Raw genomic sequence first — 21,810 nt, 5'->3', positions numbered from 1 at the left:
GCATAAACGGGGGATTGAGAGAGAGAGAGAGAGAGAGAGAGAGAGAGAGGATTCTTTGTTTCTTCTTCGTTTCTCTCCCGCAGAGGACGCGTTAAAAGAAAAATGATATGCCTCGTGTGAGTGTGTGCATCTCCTTTCTATCGAGTATACTCGCGTTTTATGTTTGTGTTAGTAGTGCTTAACGTGCAGTGATCCACGCCGTTAGTCTGATGACCCCCAGCATGGATGGACGATACCTAAAAAATTCAATTAGATTTGAATATTATAATCGTCCTGTCTTGGATATATATTAGTTTTGATTGTGTACTTTTGTTGCTGTATTGCCTTTATCAACCGTCCATTTGAAGGATACAAATTGAAGGGCTAGGGTTGTTTTATCCGGGATTCCTTTTTAAGTGGGGACCATCTGATGGTTTGGATCACTAAACTGCAGGATCCACTTTCAAAAACTGTAAGCCTGAGGATATGGATAGCGTCCTTGGGTTCTTTGTTTGTACCACAGGAGCTCATGGTTCTACGATCATGACCGTTGATCGGATGGGACTGTCCTTGGATGAACAATGCCTCAAATTCTCCTCGGTCAGTGGATTCTAGTCTTTGTTTAAAAAATAAAAAATCTTTAACCTGTTTTCTATTCAATGTGGACCGTTGATGCATTGTGTGAAGGACACTGATGGAAAGGTTACTATCGGATTGGCTATGTTCTCTTGTAATTGTCTCTTCTCTGTGGGACCCACCCGACCAACAGTTTCAGTCATCAGACACTTGAAACAATGGGCCCCACTTATTTAGACTAAGGGCTCAAGGATACTGTACATTTCATCTGTTGGAGGATTAGATACCATTTCTTAATGGAAATGAAATACTCCTGCCTGTCTGTCTAATTTTAGGTAAGTTATTTGATACTCTGGCAGAGTCGGACGCTTGATATACGGGCACCCAGAAATCATAAAGGTGGCATAATACATTACCTTGAATTAGACCAGTTAAATTGTGAAGCCGTTGATTGATCAATCCAAACTTTGATTCGTGAACATTTGCTTACTGAAATAGGACCATTGGATATTATTCATTTTTAGTCGTCCAATCAATTTCCACCAATCCAATGGTCAGATAATCAAATGAGACTAATCTTATCACGTGAAATAAATGGATTTGCGTACTAGAAAACCAGTATGGTAGTTCGCAGACCTATTCTAAACTGTAGCCCGCAGTAACTCTATTTTGGATGATCCGTGATGCAAAGACCACCGTTTGGATAATCCTCATCGTCCAATTAATGGACATATATTTTGACCTTCTATTTTGCAGATCGTTGTGGATTCCACTTGATTGTCCAATGTACAGGATTTCTGTACTGTGGGCCGCTAACGGCGAGGCCCATCGAAAGAAAACTACTGATGGTGGGCTCAAACAAAGTAGGTATATGGACTATCTAACTACCTTTGTGCTGAAATCAGATGAACAGAGGGCCTTTGGGTTGGAACAAGGCCCATGTGCTCGTGATCAGAACTTAAATGGCCATACCTGAAACTATGGCCTACTCAACACTTGAAACTTTTGGGGCCGAGTATTTGAGTAGTGGGCTCGGCTTTGGCCCAGTGACCATGAACATAGTCTCACAGACAAGGCAGGCCCAGCTGCACCTCCACCTTTTAACGTGTTTGAGAGGATGTGAGGCCTGTTTCCCACCGTTGGATGGCAACCAAGTCAGAGAGATCCGGATCATTCATGAGGTAGTGTAGAGTGCGAATATACACTGGACCAAAACTTCATACGGGCTGCTGATAAGACGGCTATGGCTGAATTAACAAGCGTGCTGACCAGATTTTTTGTATATGGAATCTCCACAGGGAGCAGTACTTAATGGATGCTCCAGATGAATCACACGTGTGCCAATTTGTTGCGATTCTTATAAGAAGATGTTGGGGGCGTTTGGATGGTTAGTGGCTTAAGATAAGCTACTTATTTCACAGGTAGCTTATCTTCTTTTTCTTTTTCTTTTTTAAATTATTATTTTGGGTTAGCTTGTTAGTACACACCCATGTGTGTACACACACTCCATGTTAGCCACCCCTACTAGTACCAAGACCTCTAGTGTTGAAACGAGGTATCTCCACTTAGTCTTCCAGTTGAGCCATGGATCTTGGTGTAGGTAAGTATGCTTAGCAAACAACATACTTATCAGCTTCTCCTCTCATTTATGCCTTTCTCCTCAACTTGTGAAATTATAAAAGGTAAAAAGATTAACTGAAGCGATTAAATGCTTTTAAATAAAAAAGTTATTTATAACTAATCATAAATCAAACTTATCACCTTATCTACTACTAAGTAGAAAAAGTAACTTATTCGGTGGTAACGAGGTGGGCCGTTCTGTCTTTTAGAGGTCCAATCTCCACGGACTATTGATAGAATTTGTTATTTGGTAGTGTGGACGCTGCTTCCTCCGGTTGCTTCTTTCAAAGGCTTCTGTACATGTTTGAAGGGGTTCAATATATGACATGAGTTGACATTAGTCAGTTACTTTGATTGTACGGTCAGCCAGAACTTATAAAACGTTTAGGAGGAAAAATCCAGTAGCTAACTTCTAAGGGTTAGGATTAGTTCTTGCATACCAATGATGCGATAATGCATGTAATGTTGTATTAAATGTGATGTTAATGATAAGTTGTAGTCTTAATTGCCCACTTGTTGTGTGTGAACCGATCAGTCCAAGTTTCCGATGGGCATGATCCGACTATATCGGCAAACCACATAGTATGTGTTTGAACTGATTGGGTGCTGAGTGTTACGTATGCGAAATTATGATGTTGTGTTATAAACAATGCTTGCGATAAAGTGTGAGTTATTTGACTAGGTTTCTAATGGACAAGATCCAATTATATTGGTAAGGCACAAAACATATGCCCGAGTCAATTAGGTGCGAGAAGTGATATAATGCAATATGAAAATGATAAATTCGATGAGCAGGTGGGTTGAGAGGAGAATAAGTATTGTAATATGCTAATATAGGTTTAAAATAAGCTGATTGAAAGTTGAATGGTTGGATGGACGGTAGTATTGCAATAGCTAGATCGAGTGGCTTGGATTAAGACTCAAGTGGCTTAGGAAGCTTGGACTCTTGTTAGGCTATGCTACACCACAGTTGGGCTCTCTCTTTCACTCCCACTCTTCTTGGTGGATGGATGGAATTGCTAGGCTAAGGATGACTTAAAGGATTTCATCAAGCTTTGAATTTTCAGGGATAATTGAAATGAGAAGCAGAATGGACTATTTATAGCATCCAAACCCAATGTTTCCGTAATTCTTGCAAAGTCCAAGGGTTAAATGGGCTTGCAAGGTCTAGATCTGAGATTGCCACGTAATAACATCTCAATGGTGGATTAAGTGGTAAAAGGGTAAATATGGGTTTAAAGGAGAGCATTAGAGTCTCTTCTTCTTTTTTTTTTAGTAACACACGCACGCCATAGTGGGATTTCACCACCTATGGGTTTCAAACCCAAGACCTCGTGTTGAAACTCCTCAGAGTCTACCACTCAGGCAAGGATTCGAACCCAAGGGTCACACACTTGAGGGCTATGAAGAGGTATTTCACACACTTGAGGGATGCTAGACAAGAGATGAGGTGTGCCATGTGGCTGGCGGCATCCTGGGTGTCCCCAACCACATATGAGGCCTCCTGTCTTAGCAGAAAACCTTCTCGACTCGTGTGGAGGCTCTGTTGTAAAAAGTGTTGCATTGTTGCTTCATACTGGACTTCGGTTGAGCTTGGTTCTGGGCTTAGTTCAGGCGTGGTTTAAGGTTTGGCTTGACTAGGTGAATCAACTGGTTTGTTGGATCGGGTAGATTGATCGAATGAGTTGACTCAGCAAGTCAACTTGCCGAGTTGACTTAAGGTTATAGGATCTAGGGTTCTAGAGTTTTAGGACTAAATTGACTCAATTAGTTCGGTTGAGTTGGGTCAAGTTTATGGTTCAGATTAAAGCTTTAGGATTTAGGGTTTTGAGTAGGATTCTTAGGATTTAGGCGCATCGGGTTATGATTTAGAATTAAGGTTTGAGATTTAGGGTTTGGAGTAGAGTTTGAGTTATGATTCAGGATTACGGTTTGGGTTAGTCATTGAGTCGAGTGGGTTTGGTCCAATCCTTAATCAACTTGTAAGCCTGGGATGGGGTGAGGTAGATAGGCCATACAAAAGGATAATTGGACTCGTTCAAAAGGTAGGTCCTATTATGGGTAAATCTGAACCGAGCTGCATTGAGGTTAACTTTAGCACTAATAAGCAAGGCCTCGGACTGATTAGCGTTTGAGGTGAGGTGAACGTCCGACCCAGTAGCTCACTTAGAATTATAATGCTTACTCGAGACTCGGAAGGAGTCATTGCACATCCTACGAGCCGGATTTCGGAGCAACAACAGCATGTCCAACCCGATTATTCTGACTCAAAATGCAGGAAAGCATCACCTACTCATCTAGTGTTCCTTCGAGCCGAGCCAATAATCCAATTATCCATGGGCACGGGTCGATAAGTAAGATCCGAACTATGAGGTCGCTTTGGATGGGAACTTGTTCAGTAATAACATTAACGCACACCCCCAGTAACGCACGACTAAGTAAAGCTCATAGCACGATATTCGGGTAACCGTCGACAACTACGCGCGCGTAGCCCACGCGTAGTGGCGATAACTGTGCTGAGATTATCGGACATGTTTATTGCAACCATTAGTATAAATGCGGATCATTTCTACCTATATAGGCATGCAATATCTCACACCCTCACTCTACTCTACACCACTTAGACCCTGTTTCCCTCGCTTGACTTTGGCATCGGAGGGTCCCTTGTTTGAGCCAGGGTCTCCTTGTTGCTTTGTGTAGGATCAGGGTTCGCTCCGAGCACTCAAGACTCGACGGAGGGTGATCCAGATTTTGACATCAACATTTTGGCGCCGTCTGTGGGAATATATACAAAAAGACTAGAAAGCCTGACTAGAAATGGCAATAGGAAAGAAGAAAATACTCCCAATAGCGACCGCGAAGCCCGAGGTGAGTGGGCAACATCACTCATCTTCACTATTGATACCGAGTCGGCTCCGACCGGGCCGACTCAATGGATCTGAAGCCGAGGAGGTTAATATAGGGCCCTACAGAATGAAGTACAGATGCTGAGGGACGAGATCAATCGAATGAAGGAACAACAAGCGTTTCCCGACCAAGAGGAGGTGGCTCCAATGGCTGAGGAGCCATTCCTCGTGAGTTCTCGAGCCAGAGCGTCCCAGAACCAGTCTACTTAGGCCCCGAATCCTATGTGGCATGCCAAGCCGACCTACATCTCTGTGACCTCGGTGTTAGCCCCGACCGACCTCCGCCACGAATTGGGGAGGAGAAGAAGGGGCAGAACACCTGAGGTTGAGCCTCCTCTGGAGACTGTATCAGAGAATCGGAACTCGTGGGAAGCTTAGCTTGACGAGCTTCAGAATCAGATCAAGACCTGCAGAGGAACCAGCAAACCCTTGCTTCGACTGAGGTGGAAGTGATGATGGAAGAAATCGAGCCTCCCTTCACCAGTGACGTGATGAGTGCATAAATGCCTCCGAGGTTAGGATGCCCCCCATCGCTCAGTATTCTGGCTCAGGCAACCCAATAGAGCATGTGGAGTCTTACCGTTCATGGCTGTAGATTCAATCCACCTTGTACGCAATGATGTGCCGAGCCTTTTCGATAACCCTTACTGGTGCCACAATGCACTGGTATCGACAGCTTAGGCCGATGTTAATCAACACCTTCGCTAAGCTCAGCAGGTCATTCTTGACTCAGTTTATCATTGGCAAGAAGAGTCGATAGCCGTCGACCCACTTGCTGACCCTCAAGCAGAAGAGCGGAGAGTCATTGAAAGACTACATCTCTCGCTTCAATGAGGAGACCCTGTAGATGGTCGACTACTCGAATAAGATGGCATTGTCTGCAATAATTAGTAGGCTCAAGGAGGGCAGGTTCCTGTTCTTGATCGGGAAGAACCCACCTTCAACTCTTGGCGAGCTTATCAGTCGTGCGTAGAAGTATACTAATGCTGAGGAGTTCTTCAACTCGTGTAAGAGCAACCAGACCTCCAAGTCCTCGTCTAAGGGCAAGAGGCGGAGGGACGAAGCACCGCAGCACGCAAATAAGAGAAGGTCAGATGATAGCGCCTCTCGGGACAGGAGGCCGAGCCGGAAGCCTGAGAGGAAGTTTAGCTCGTACACTCCTCTCAACACATCTCTGGAGTAGATCCTGCTAGACATCCGGGATCAGAGGCTACTGCAATGGCCGAGTTGTATGAAAACAGATGTCAGTCAGCGGGACAAACGTAAGTACTGCCGCTTCCATCGCGACCACGGGCATAATACCAGTGACTGCGTCGACCTGAAAGATGAAATCGAGACCCTCATCAACAAGAGTCATTTGCGTCAATATACGAAAGAAGAGAGGCAGACCCGAAAGGATGACTAGCCACGCAAAGCCGAGGATGAGGCCACGAAGATCCGATCAATCTATGGTGGCCCGTCAGGTGGCGGAGATTCGAATCAGGCTCATAAAGCCCACTCCAGGATCACTGACCCTGAGCATTACATCTACTTGGCCGAAAGGCCGAGGAAAGAACCCTGAGTAACCCTTTGCAGCTTTACGTTTATGGAAGATGACGCGCGAGGCATCTAATATTCGCATGATGATGCCTTGGTGGTTGCAATGACAATAGTTAATCGCAAGGTCTACTGTATCTTGGTCGACATTGGAAGCTCGACCGATATACTCTACTCCGGGGCATTCGATAAGATGGGGATAGACAAGTCGCGACTCCGACCCGTGAAAACTTCACTGTACGAATTTATTGGAGATAAGGTTATCTCTGAGGTCGCTATTTTCCTCTTAGCTACAGTGGGATAAGGGCAGAATCAAGTGACTACTAGTGGACTTCCTGGTAGTGAATATACCATCAGTGCATAATGTCATCTTGGAGCACCGTCCCTTAATGCAATGAGGGTGGTCGTGTCGACGTATCATCTGATGATGAAGTTCCTTACCAACGTAGGGGTCGGATATGTCCGAGGAGACCAGTGTGATGCGCGCAGGTGCTACTCAATAGCAGTGAGAAAGGGCTCAGCAAAGCAGACCCTCACCGTAAACGTGCTCAACCTTAGGGATCCTTCAGAGGACTCCCTCACCAAAGAACTAGTGACCGTCCCACTCAAGGAAGCCGACCCGAGCAAAATAGTTCAGCTCGGGTTGTCATTGAATTCTGAACAGCGATCCCAGATGCTGAACTTTCTTCGACAACACAAGGACGTCTTCGTATGGATGCACCAAGACATGTCGGGCATCTCTCCAGAGATCATGGTCCACAAGCTGAACGCGGACCTAGAGTACAAGTCGGTAAAACAGAAGAGGAGAGCGTTCGAGCCCAAGAGTTATGCAGCCATAACCAACGAGGTGTCGAAGCTCCTTAACGTCGGTTTCATTGAAGAGATCCACTACCCGGATTGGATCGCTAATGTGGTCCTTGTGAAGAAGGCCAACGGAAAGTGGTGGGTTTGTGTAGACTACTCGGATCTGAACAAAACTTGTCCCAAGGACAGCTTCCCTCTGTCTCGGATTAACCAGCTAGTCGAGAACACGGCTGGGCACGAGCTGCTCACCTTCCTGGATGCATACTCTGGGTACAATCAAATCGTAATGTACCCCCTAGACAGACACAAGACAACATTCGTTACAGACAAAGGAGTCTACTGTTACCGGGTCATGCCCTTTGGCTTGAAGAACGCTGGGGATACATACCAGAGACTGGTGAACCAGATGTTTGCTCGACAGATCGGTCGGACCATGGAGGTCTACGTGGATGACATGCTCGTTAAGAGCATCAAAGCATCTGACCACATTGCAGACCTTGAAGAAACCTTCTCGATACTGTGAGAGAACCGTATGAAGCTGAACCTGACCAAGTGTGCCTTTGGTGTGAGCTCAGGCAAGTTCCTTGGATTCTAGGTTAACCAGAGGGGTATAGAAGCAAACCCCGACAAGATCAAGGATCTGCTCGACATGAGCTCACCTCGAACGATGAAAGAGATCCAGTGTTTGGGATGGAGTGAGGTAGATAGGCCATACAAAAGGATAATTGGACTCATTCAAAAGGTAGGTCCTGTTATGGGTAAATCCAAACTAAGCTGCATCGAGGTTAACTCTAACACTAATGAGTAAGGCCTCGGACTGATTAGCATCCGAGGTGAGGTGAACATTTGACCCAGTAGCTCACTTAGAACTATAATGCTAACTCGAGACTTGGAAGGAGTCATTGCACATCCTACGAGCTGGATCTCAGAGCAACAATAGCACGTCCAACCCGATTATGCCGACTCAAAATGCAGAAAAATATCACATGCTCATCCAGTGTTCCTCCAAGCCAAGCCAATAATCCGCTTATCCATGGGCTCGGGTTGATAAGAAAGATCCGAACTATGAGGTCGGCTCGAATGGGAACCTGGTCAATAATAGTATTAACGCACACCCCTAGTAACGCACGACTGAGTAAAGCCCATAGCACGATCTTCGGATAACCGTCGACAACTGCACGTGCGTAGCCCATGAGTAGTGGCGATGACCGTGTCGAGATTATTGTACACATTCATTGCAACCATCAGTATAAATATAGATCATTTCTACCTATACAGGTATGCAAGATCTCACACCCTCACTCTACACCACTTAGACCTTGTTTCCTTCGCTTGACTTTGGCATCGGAGGGTCCCCCGTTTGAGCAAGGGTCTTCTCTATTTGTTGCTTTGTGTAAGACCAAGATTCGGTCTGAGCACTCAAGACTTGGTGGAGGGTGATCCAAAATTTGACATCAGAGGGTCTCATTATTAATAAACCATGGGCAATGTATGATTTTCCGATTATGATTCTTTGGATTCTATCTTTTTTATTTTTTTATTTTATTTTTATTTTTTAATTATTTTTTTTACACACGCACACACACCCCCCACACACTCACGCCAGTGGAGTTTCACCGTATGGATACTCGAACCCTTGATCGAGTGTTGAAACTCATGAAAGTCTACCACCCGAGCAAGAGTAAGGATCCTTTGGATTCTGATGGCCAACGGTTTGAATTCAAGACTATTTTTGAGATCGCTGCGAAAAAGAGTACTATCCCTTGCCTATCCACAATGGGGCTTACTTTTCAAGTGGGTCTTACAGTGACTCATGTGGCCCACCTGCAGGCTATGATTCACTTCAGTAGTCCGACGGCTATCGGACGCAGATTAGGTGGTGTTGCGAAAACCGACCCCAGCGATGGTGTGTTAATGTGTAGGGCGCTGCCGGGCCCAACGTGATGTACGTGTTTTACATCCACGCCGTCCATCCATTTTTCCAGCTCACTTTAGGCCACGAACCCAAAAATGAAGCAGATACAAAGCTCAAGTGGACCACACCACAGGAAACACAAACATCATGTTGGGCCCCACAGCTCCCAACACAACGACCCACTACCGCTGGGGCCGGTGTTGGCAACACAACCTGCTCCGCGTCCGAGGACTATGGAATACAACCTTTTGACCTTTCTCTTGATCCAGAGCTTTCCAAAGCCTATACACGTGTGCAACAGCTCATATACATACCACACATGTGCTTGCATGACACGATATGTTTGAGATCTTATCCATCCATCCGAACGGGCACCACTATATTGGTGTAATAGCCATCACTGAAAAATTACAGTCAGAGTACATTTGCGTATTGAAATTAGACACACCTTCAAAATTATAACCATCAACACTTGTGGGACCACTGATTTGATGGTTAGTATTAATTGGTCAGTGTAATTCTTATATAATCATTAATCTACAGTAAGGCCCACCAGATGAACGGTTTGGATTGTACTCTTCTAATGTCTTTCAGTATCATTTATTAATTTTATATAATTCAGATGGATGATATAACTCCTGACCTCATATAAAAGGATTTTTTACCATAAAATTCCCCATTTTACCAAATGATGCCTCTTTACACCAGATAGTCTATGAGTGTTCAAATTACCATAATGCCCTTATGCACATTTTCTTTTAGATGATAGTAGAGTAGAGAAGTGTAGGGCTCACCTGATATTTTTATGATATCTATCCCCATCCAATTGCTGTTCCTGGCCGGCTTAAAAGAGTAAAAAATTTAAATAGTTTAAATATAAGGTGAGACACACCATAGAAAATAATATACCCCTTTAAAAATATTAAAATGCACGTGCAGCTCATTAATAATTCAATCAGAAAAATTCATCACCGTTGGATGTATGACAGGGTGAATGCCATACCCATACCACATATAATGTGGGCCTAAAATTTTCTAAATTTTTTTTATTTAAAGAAAAATAATATATGAGGGTATTTTTGTAATTTGCCTTATGAAAGTCACTAACTTCTTTAGTAAATTTGATATTTATAGGGAATATTTCGCTATAAATTTTATGGTAAAAATTCATAAATAAAAAGGTTAAAAGAAAAACAATAAAATACATCAATTCAAGCATAAAGGGTGGCTTTCAAGTGGATATGACCATGGTGATAGTTCACCACCACTTTATGAACAGTGCTGACTCATTTGTAGAAAACGCCAGACACCTCTGGGAGTGTGGACACCCCAATCATGGGGCCCACAGGGATGGAGCATTTCCCCTTATAATTACTAATAAAACGAACCTACCGTACAAATGGTTACTATCAAATGGATGGTTGTAAGTAAAATAGTCAGCTGTCCAAATTTAAAAATAAAAATAAGATAATTAGGAAAATCTTATCACTATGATTTTCGATCTAGGATCGATCCACTTTGGTGGGCTTGATTTCAAGGGTCCAGATGCATTACATGGATGGATCACCACCACCTTAAATGGTGGTAGTTGGTGGCCTATCAAATAGCTGGGCCACAGCTCCATTGACCTGAAAGAGGGTATTTTTGTCTTGTTTCTAATTCCAAATAATTTTTGTTTTTTTTTTAAATTCCCCTTCAAACTCCCAAATATTCCCTTCTAATATTTTGCCTCGAGGATATGCACGGTACAATCGTGTTTCAGATTTATACAAATGGGTCCCACGGTTCATTGATCCAGACCATTGATCAGTTGGAGTCTGCTGGGGATGGACCAACCCCAGTAAATTTCTAAATTTGATAATCTTACCCGTCAATGATAGATCCCTTTTAATTTGACGGTGGATCTTCCTTTATTTGCAGGATGAAATTGGATGAGAAGGATAGTTTTATCAATGACAGAGAATATCGGAGCATGATAAGTCCATGGTGGGGCCCATCATACCAATGCCATGATCACTGAACCATGGGCCCCACTTGTATAAACATGAAGCACGAGTATACTGTTCACATCCTCGGGCGAAGGATAATGCAATTCCTCCGGGTTTTATTATGTCATCTCCACATGATATTCCACACCCTTCCGTCACACCAGGTTGACTGCTCCAGGAATTAGATTTTCTAAACCCTAGGTTGCATCAAAACAAAATAAATCGCATTTTTTTTTCTTGTTTGGAAGTACAAGGCTACTAGCGAGAGTAGCTTTCCCAATCCCACTCTCCCCGCACGTGCTAATGTGGCACTCGTGGGAAAATCCTGATCCTTCATCAGTAACACCCATTGAGTCCTAAAATCCACTCCTTGCAGGTGATCCAGGTCCTACACGTCGACATAGAATATGAACCGTCCATCAATCTTTTCACCTGTCCGTATTTTTCAAGCAGGTGTGGCCCACTTAATAATCAGAACGGCATGATTTTTGGTCCACCGGACGTAAACAATGACACCCAAGAAGGGAACAACCAGAATGGGTCCCACCACGTGTGACACGTGCAAGCGAGTATGATTCAGATCTTAACTCCCGCGAGTATCAATCGCATTTCTCTTGCTTTTAATGCTCTCACCAGGCCCTAATAAACAAGGCTAGGGTGAGACTTGAGAGAGTGACCCTATAGGATATATGTACCAGAGATGATTGATGGTGGCCCACCATCAATCCAAAACCCTAGACTCACCATGGCTACAAAATAAAAAAAAAAAAGCTCGATTTCCCAAGCTATGGTGTACACCAATGCTATTGGAATATAAAATATTTTAACTACCCTTTGTCACCTGACCCCAATACATTGCAATCAATGGCATGTAAAAAGTCCACCCACCTTCAATTCATGACTGGAAAGATCCCATCCATCTGTTTCTTTTACCCCAAAAAATCACATCCCATGATCCAATGTACAATACATACACTGAAGCTTGGTCTACTCACCATTTCCACTGTTGAATAGGTACATACGTCCATCAATCGGTACTGTCTAAATAATGGCCCACCTGATTTATTAGCCCTATATTGAAATTTGCACCCATTGAATGGATTGATGGTCCTAATCGTTCAATCAAGTGGATGTTGCTGGAGGATCAGTAAAAGTTGTGAAGTCCGTAGTCAAACGGTTAGGATCATTCGATGGGCGAAGATTTTGTAAGTGTCTAGCCTACGAGGTGGGACATTAGTTGTATGGTTCAGATCAATGAGAATGCATCCTGAATAGATGATAAGAATGGATATACACTGAGCTTCAGTGTATACTTCTGAGAAAGGAGTGTTCCTCTTGAGTACAATATAGCTGGATACTGACAGTGCCTTGTCGAACAAAATGTGTAGGCAATTGCAATTCTCTGCCCTTCTTTAATGTCATTTTCACCCCTCTCTAAAGAGAGGACATCCAATGCATGTACTCCAGTATAGTGTATCGTACACCTGGCACATATTTATGATGATCAGAACCATTCATCCCTTGGGATCCACCCTTGATTGGCTAGCAATTAACAAAAAATTGTATTGAAAGGACTATCTTAGCCGTCTAAATGGACTTTCAATTTTTCATCTATTAAAGATATCATTTGAAGGATGGGATCGTCCAAACAGTATGATATTTCGTACCCTCCAGTCACTACGGATTTACTGAAAGAACAGCGGCGAGTTGCTCGGGAGTGGGAAGGTAAGTTGAGCACACCGAGATGAATGTGAGAAATCCAGCCCGTTCATCGGTTTCTCCAGTTCATTTTAGGACATGATTATAAAAATTAGCCATATCCAAAAATCTAGTGGACCACACTATAGGAAACAATGGGAGTGGAACGCCCACCATCAAAGCTTTTAGATCAGGTTAATATTTTTGGTCGTAGTTCATACCAGTTAGAACGACCTTATGAACGGTTTGGATGACATATAAACAAGTGGGCCCTGGAACGCTTTTAATAGTGGGCATTTCCATCCCTAGTATTTCCTGTAACGTGGTAAGTTTTGGATGTGGTTATTTTGGGTTATGTCCAAAATGAGCTGGAGAAACTGATGGACGGGGTGGATTACTCACGGACATATTAATCGGTCCACGTAGCTTCCAACCGCAGGAACTCCCTTGGACACGGGGCCAGGCCACTCACGTCAAATTAACGGTTCTGATCTCATTCATTTAAGCCAGATGGGCAACAATGAGACGACCGCTGTGATCAGAGTACGCTGCATGGAATGTCGGTGAGATCCAACCGTCCATTAGACTACGCTGTATGGAACTTCGGTGAGATCCACCCCGTCCATCAGACTACGCTGCCTCATGTTCATTCTAGAGCCTAGAAATCAAACCGATCCATAACCAAGGGGGCCACACCATAGGGAAAAGTTGAATGGGACCCATCATGGTATTTGTAAGCCATCCAATTCATTCATCTGATTCGTCTTACCAGGATGAATGGACGCCCCCAAAATCACGCTATTTCCAAAACTCAGAAGGACGACATTTTACACATTCCCATATAGTGTGGCCCATCTGAATTTAGTATCAATCAGCCTCATTTTTGGAATAGAGGCTAAACATGGGATGGGACACATGATGGACGGAGTGGATCTCAAGTCCACAAATTCTTTCCCCACACGTTAGCGGTTGACAACAACGTGAGTCATGCTATCGTTTTCATATCTAAAATGGCATATGATGACTTTTGGTTAGACGTTATTACAAGTATGAAAAAATTGAAATGCATTAGTTGCATTTTAGTTTTCAAAGTGTCACATCTTACTATGCATGGAGTGGCCCAAAAAAGGAATGGACAGTAGGGATCTTTCTCTTCAGATGGTTACTTCATGGTCCATCAAGTGGTTCATTTATGGACGGTCCACATGGGGGAGCGGATTAGGTGCGTCCCCGGCTACACCCAAGATGGTGCAGCCTTTCAGTAGGGCCCACCTTGATGTATGTATTCTATATCCACGCCGTCTATCCGTTTTTCCAGATCATTTTAGAATATGATTCCAAAAATAAAGAAGACCCAAATCTCAGGTGGACCATACCATAGGAAACAGTGGTGATTGAATGTCCTACCATTAAAAATTTCTTAGGGCCCAATGTTATGTTTTTGTAATGTTTATCTGCCATCCAGGCCGTTGATAAAGTCATATAAACTTGGATGAAGGGAAAAAACAAATATCAGCTTGATCGAAAACTTTAGTTTTATATTAATGTTCAATCACCACTGTTTCCAATGTTATGATTCACCTGAGAATTGGGTCTGCCTTATTTTTCTGCATAATACCCTAAAATTATCTAGAAAAATGTATGGACGGTGTGGATATAGAATAAATACATCAAGATGGGCCCCACGGTAAGGACTGTGTCGTCTTAGGTGAGGCCGGGTCGCACCTAATCCGCTCCCGTCCACATGGGTGCATCGTCACGTGACATGCACCTTCCATATTCTCGGCCTTAAATAGTGATGGGCTGCAGTCCAAATATCAGACCATACAGGTGATCTTCAAGATTTGATCAGTGGCCTTCGAATCGATGGTTAAAATTAAACCGTCGATAATTAACGTTCAAAGAGCCAAGGCGAATCAATCGGATGGTCAGGATTGTCTGATCGATGTGATTATTAGACTGTGGTCCATTCAAGAACAGGCTGTAGCATCCAATCATGCATCCATCGGCCCCTGCTAAGAACGGGCCACTAGATGGATGGAGATCAAAGAGATCGAAGAGGCGATTCATGGCACGTGTCAATGTGGCACAAATGTGCCGAATCCTGGCATGATCTCACTGATCCAAAAATCAAGAAGGCCCATTTATGATGTGGGTCGCATGTGTGATTTGAATTCAAACTTCTGGTCTAACCATCCATTTTTCGCATACACGTAAGATCCACTCAACGGGTTCATCGCGACTGATTTTTGGGCCCGGGCATTTCGTTAGTGTTTCCCACCTGATCAACGGATCAGATCTCCTGCGCGTGTGCAACATCGGCACTAAATTGCCCTAGCACTCAAATGATTAGGCATTGGTTTTGGGTAGTCTGTCCAAACACACCCTTTAGAGGGAAGGATATGAATGCAACACATGCTCCCGTTTGGATTACTTATGACATAGATTTTAATTGAGAAATCTTCAGTTAGATTCACCAAACATCACAGCAACTTATTGCAATTTGGTAATTTCTTTTCCTTCACTCATTAATAGAACTGAACAGAACAAGAGAGAGAGAGAGAGAGAGAGAGAGAGAGAGCATCCTTTTATTGAAGAGGTTATTACTAGCTCACATGCCTATACACGTTCTAGATCCTGGCCATTCATCAACTGCATCGTGAACATGCCAAGGAACAAATCTCAAGGCTTCCCTACAGCCAAGCGGATCACACATGTATGTTGAATGATGCCCTATGGCTGATTTTTTGTCTGCCCATTCTCTCAAACATGTGGGTCCACTTCGTGAGTGGACAATCTTTTTTTCGGCCCATGGAATGTTCAAGGAGGGCTCCATGTGTTGAATGGGTTGGATCTTACACACGCTTGCCAAGTTGTCATGTGTGCCACTTCTAGATTTTTTTTAGTATATAAAGGTCCTTTACACAAATATAAATTTTGCTATTAATTGTAATCAACATATATATATATATATATATATATATATAGAGAGAGAGAGAGAGAGAGAGAGAGAGAGAGTTCCAAATGCTCAATTGTGCAGAGAGAGAGAGAGCCAAATGCTCAGTTGTGCACCAGTTCACATGGAACTCGTGTGAACTTTTTCGAGAACTCATTATTCGCGATGTGACTCTAAATCTGAATGGTCCACATAAAGCGGCACCTCATGAAAACCTCCAATTTTTACTTCGATCCAAAACTTCGGTAGGCCATGAAAAATGGAAATAGTTTTTAGATTAAGGTGAAAATTTGTACAGGGGGGTTTCACATAGACTATTTGAATTAGACACCCATAACACGTGTGCAAAGGTATGCACAAGCATAAGCGCATAGGTGATCATGACACACACACACACTATAATCAACCTATGTAATAATTTACTATTTGTGTGAATTTTGTGTTCTTATCACCAGTCCCAAGTTTGATTAAAGGAGGGTTGCATTAGGTCGGCAGCCAAGCCAACACAACTCCTGACATAACTTCCATCATAAATTCAAAGAATTATGACATTCCAAACTCTTGTTGGGCGTTGGGTGTGACCCTTCATACAGTGAAAAGGTAGAATATGATTCATATAACCAACCTCAATTAATTGAAATAAAAGTTTTCATTTTGCATTTAATAGCCTGGATTTTTCATTCTATGGATTTTAGGAATTAAGTTTGGATTTTAACTTAAATGGACATTAAATAAAGGAGGAGAGAACAATTATGATATTTGGAAAGGATTGAAAATTAAGGATTTTACACATCTCATCTTATCTCTTGGATTTTAAAAGGGCTCTTCTTTTTCTTTTTTTTTTGGAGAATTTTCAATTCAAGTTGGATTCATCAAAAGATTTTTCGTGGGTGTCGAACATGATTTGCATTGAAAATCTTGGATTCAAATTCCTAACGGCTCTAAATCTATGTTGCGAAATGATACCTAAAACTTGCATATTTGCTAAAAGACCTAATTTGGTGGAAATATATTGAAAATAAGTTCGGACTGATCCTTTAATTTTTTTTCTTGGCCCATTCTTGAACCACATTTCTCAAGGTATTGTAATAGGATTAGTCAGGATTACAAGCATTGGATTTGGATGAGGCTTAGTAAACCAAAACCATCTACTTGAAGGGTCTTGCCTTATATGTGGATTGTTGATGATGAAATTCTTATTTGGTGTGTTTGGATGCCTACTCATTTTACAATTTTCATTAAATTTGCAGCAAGGTGTCGATTTGTCGCATGTGCTCATATTGGGCATGCGTATGAAAATTCGACTTGGATGGATACGTGGATGAGTAAAAATCTTAGGTACATTTTTAACAAACATTGATGCAGTTTTTAGCGCCTATCAAGAGAAAAATGCATTAAAACATATTTTTAGTGGCACTGAAACATGTCCTTAGATTGGACTATTCTAGTACTTTGATCATTTAACTCATTTCCTTTGAACATGGATGGCCTCCTTTCCTATTGTTTTATGGGCCATCAATTGAAAGTTAATGATCATCATATTTGTTTATGCCTAATTTAAACAGGTCAAATCTAATGAATTAGAAGATGCCACATGGTAGGAAGATCTTAATAAAAGATAAACAGAAGATTTTTTGGTTGCTCTAATGGCTGAATGTGATTAGAATATGAAAAGTCATGAGTAATTGAAAAAAAAAGTTATGCCTAACTTGCTATAATCACGAGACACGTGTCAATATCTCATTCACATGACAGTATCGTTCACATGGCACTGTCAACTACTAATCATAGTGGTAAGTGATGGATTCAACTGATGCACCATATCATCACACAGAAGTGGTCTTTATGACTAAAAATGCTTAAAGAGGAGATTAATAATAATTCTAAGTTGACTGATTGAGTTTCGCGATGCACTACACACGTTCGCGTGGAGACATAGATGCCTATCACCAACACATAGTACCACGAGAGGAGCTCTCATCCACGTAACAAGAGTAGGACATATGTGTAACCAATAGTCAACCTATAACAAACGACTAACACATGTGCATTGCTTGATAAGCCACAACTATCTTCAGGCTCAGATGGTTATTTCCACATCAAAAGACATGAGTACCTATGAAAATCTCTCTCCACCTATTACCTCAAAAATCTATAAATAAGAGAGATTGAAGAGCTTCAAGCCCTCACCAACCCAACACAAATCAACTTTACAACACAATGCTATATATCTTATCTTTTTATCCTAAATTAGGAATAGTGTAATCTAACCCGTCTATGCTGCTACGTTGGACTGACTTTAACTTAGGTGTAGTATAATTCTGTTCTTCTACACTTAGATGCTGGACCAACCTAAATTAGGAGTAGTCTATACTACCAAAAAATGATCAAAGCCAACGGTCGTATGGTGGTTTCTTGGTGAATCACAATAAGTGGTTGGCGAATAGGAGATTTTCTTTCATCCGTCCTTCCATTTACACTAAGCTGTTGGTGAGTAGGCTTTTATCCATCCTTCCATTAGATCAAGCGTTGGATTGCAATGATAATTTTATTTTTTTTCTTTTAGTATTGTAATTCCTTTCGTCTACACTCAAGTTGTTGGATCAAGGAAGATTTAGATTTAGGGCCTCGTCATCTACATCACAACGCTGAATTGCCGAGGAATATTTTTGTTAGTTTTTGTTTTTATTTTATTTAATGCAATTGAGTTCCTTCTACTCTGATATTGTCCAAATCAAATTATCTCTACAATCATGGTGAGAAGTTCTTTTTTTGGCTTAAAGGAAAAAAATAATCCATTAGAATGATGAACCATTCCTTTCGTAAATTGCATAATTTCATTTATAATTAACTGAATAGACGGTCAAACTGCTTTAATGTTCGATCATAAATGATTGCTCACGGTCTTTCTATCTATATATCTTGGTACTTGAGGTCATAGGTGTTTGGTTCGAATTGAGCTGTAAGAAGCTTTGGCGCACCTAACACCATGCACATACTTTTATTTGTGAATATCAACAAATTAACATTTGGACCACCTAAATTAACTTAGATGATTATAGCCCCGGCAAATCCTATCCAAATAGGTGGGTGGGGATCTAGTCTAATAAACCTCTCTACCAAAATCAACTCTTGTATTATTTTTTTTTGCAAACTATTTGTGACAATGAGATTTCCTGTTTGCTTGCTTTATGATTAAGTCACATCATCACTGCTCGCATTTAATATAATAGTCGATGATGACATGGACCGATCACAATGCTGGCAAACAAGAAATCTCTATTTATCACAAATAAAAGATTTAGATTCTTATGCAAGATGTGAAATTCTCAAGGAACTTTTGGTATGAAAAATTAAAAAAAAAAGAAGGAAACTTTATGGTAATTTTTCTACTGAAATTTCGTTGCCCTAGCTATAACAAATGTTGAGGAACTAGCTATATGGTCGTACATGGGTTTTCATCATTTTGTACAAGTGGGATCCATGGGTCAGCGATCTAGACCACCACCATTAAACTTGTGGTCGTAAATCGGTGGATAAAAAGGGAAACACCACAACAGTCCACATTCAACTATGAAGAAAAGGCCAAAACTTGGTGGCTAAGATATTCCACTCAACAAAACAGTTGGGTTAACCATCATCCACAGTGGGTCCCAGCAAATCAATGGTGTGGATCACCGGGGCCGAACTCAATTGTAGAAAATAAGAAACCCAAGTATACCAAAGAAAAATCCTTAGCTCGAGTATTGCATACTTACTCATAAATACATAGGCATGACAATTAAATCTCACCACCACTCATGTATCCTTCTTCATATGAGAAAGCTATGTATCACACAACCAACAAAAAGAAATTCCTGTTTTTGTTCACCCATCTCTCTCAATGTTGAAAAAGACAACTATCAATATTTTCTAAGTTAGACAGAACAATTAGAATGCCACAGTGCTACATGTGTTGTACGATAGGAATGCACATGCTCACCTGTAGAGAGTACAAGGGGGAGAGAGAGAGAGAAAGAGGTAGATAATAAATGAGAATTGGAGAAATGGAATGGACCATACACTAAGAGAGAGCGTTAAGAGTGCCCATGGTTTGAATGGTGGGCAATCTATCCCCATATCTTCCTTTGTTGTGGGCCACTTCAATTTTATATGACATCATTTTTTCTATAATGTCTTAACATCAGTTGAGCAATAGATGTGTATAGAATGAATATCACGTGATAATCATGGTGGGCCGCCTATAAAGCCTTGTTAATTAATACGCCTTGTGCATGCTAAATACAAAGAGGACTTAATAGGCCTTTGATAAGGAAATTAGCAACACAGAATGAGAAAATTTCCAATTGTTTGAACCTCTGTATTGACAAATGTGAGTAAATCCAAACCATCCATTCATAAGATGAAAATTAGCATTTATTACTTGTAATGGTAAAATTGGGGAGAACGCATAGGTAAGATGTGGACATCTTTTGTTAGTCCTTGGAAAACGAGGATCACCATGTGTATGCGGTAATATATGGGTCTCATCAAGATATACGCTGTTTTATCCAGGTCATCCATTCGTTTTGTTAGATCATTTTAGGGCACTGTAATTCATGGGTGTCACCAAGATATATAATCACACCCACCATGGAAACCTATGTAGGGCCCATGATGGTGTTTATTTTAGATCCAACCTTTTCATAAGGTCACAAAAATATGAATGAAGGGAAAATGCAAATATCAACTTGATCTAAAACTTCAGTAGGCCCTAAGATGTTTTTAGTAGTAGGCATTTAATCCAATCCACTTGAGCTTTGGATCAACCTCAATTTTGGCTCATGTCATACAATGAGCTAAAAAAAGTGAATGAATGACAAGGATCTAACACACACATCATGGTCGTGTTCATAGAATTTTGGCTTGGAAAGGCTATTGAGTGGCCCAATTTTAAGATGAAATTCTACTCATTTCCAAACATGTTTTAAAAAATAATTACATCTATACCTCTAATTTATAGTAATTACATTAAATCATTTGTTTCACTAATAATGTAAATGAAAATATGTTATTGTTCTGAATTTACTATTGGCCAATCAAACACAGGAATCATTGATCATATACATGTATTTAAAAGATAGATAAATAAAATTATAATCATTATACTTTCTTATAATGTTATCCATCTAAACAACAACATTAATTTTTTTAATGATGATTTGACATGTGAAGTAATGTAAAAATGTTATTATTACAATATTATCATGCGTAAACCAAGCACAAGAATTAATGGCAAAAGCCATTTTAAAGATACCTACAAAATAATTTATGATCATTGCTCATTTACTTTATATTATTATGATAATTAGTAAAATAAATAAGCCTTAAATACCCATTACATTGATCTCATACTTTCTAATTTAAAGGTTATTGTGTCCTAAGACTAATTGTGTGGGCAGAAATGTCCAATCACTCTGCCCGTGTACATAAGTAGAGATACATGGTTCTAGTAAGCCAACATGCGTGTATAAAGCATTTCATCTACATACTATATATGCACATGAATATTTTTCCGGTCAAGCTATTCTAATCCGTCCGATTGTTTCCAACCCTGTTGAGCACCTGACAAAAGAACTGACCTGATTTACAGGAAAGCAGATATTAATAGTGGGACCAATGTGATGGACGGCTCAGATCTCATATTCCTAGGCCACCTTGGTTCGCATGGTGCATGTTAACTTGCATTTTACACGCGTGTGGGATTGGCAAACCCCCTGTATTTTTACATTTCTCTTTTTTAAAAGGTTAAAAAAGATAGCTTAACGAAATGACCTTTATCCTCTTTTTATT

At 41.2% G+C, this 21,810-nt stretch overlaps 1 protein-coding gene across 1 annotated transcript in view; it reads right to left on the bottom strand.

The window, feature by feature from the left end:
* Positions 1-2, bottom strand: part of LOC131251601 (transcription repressor KAN1) — a 16,724-nt gene extending 16,722 nt beyond the window's left edge. The window contains exon 1 of the transcript XR_009173993.1: positions 1-2. This exon is cut by the window's left edge and continues 1,336 nt beyond it. The gene's annotated coding sequence lies outside the window, so the exon portion shown is untranslated.
* Positions 3-21,810: the final 21,808 nt, after the last annotated feature.

This window comes from Magnolia sinica, chromosome 7, assembly GCF_029962835.1.
Source record: "Magnolia sinica isolate HGM2019 chromosome 7, MsV1, whole genome shotgun sequence".
NCBI lineage: Eukaryota > Viridiplantae > Streptophyta > Magnoliopsida > Magnoliales > Magnoliaceae > Magnolia > Magnolia sinica.
The sequence above is the reverse complement of the archived record's forward strand: the minus strand, read 5'-3'. Positions and strand labels throughout refer to the sequence as shown.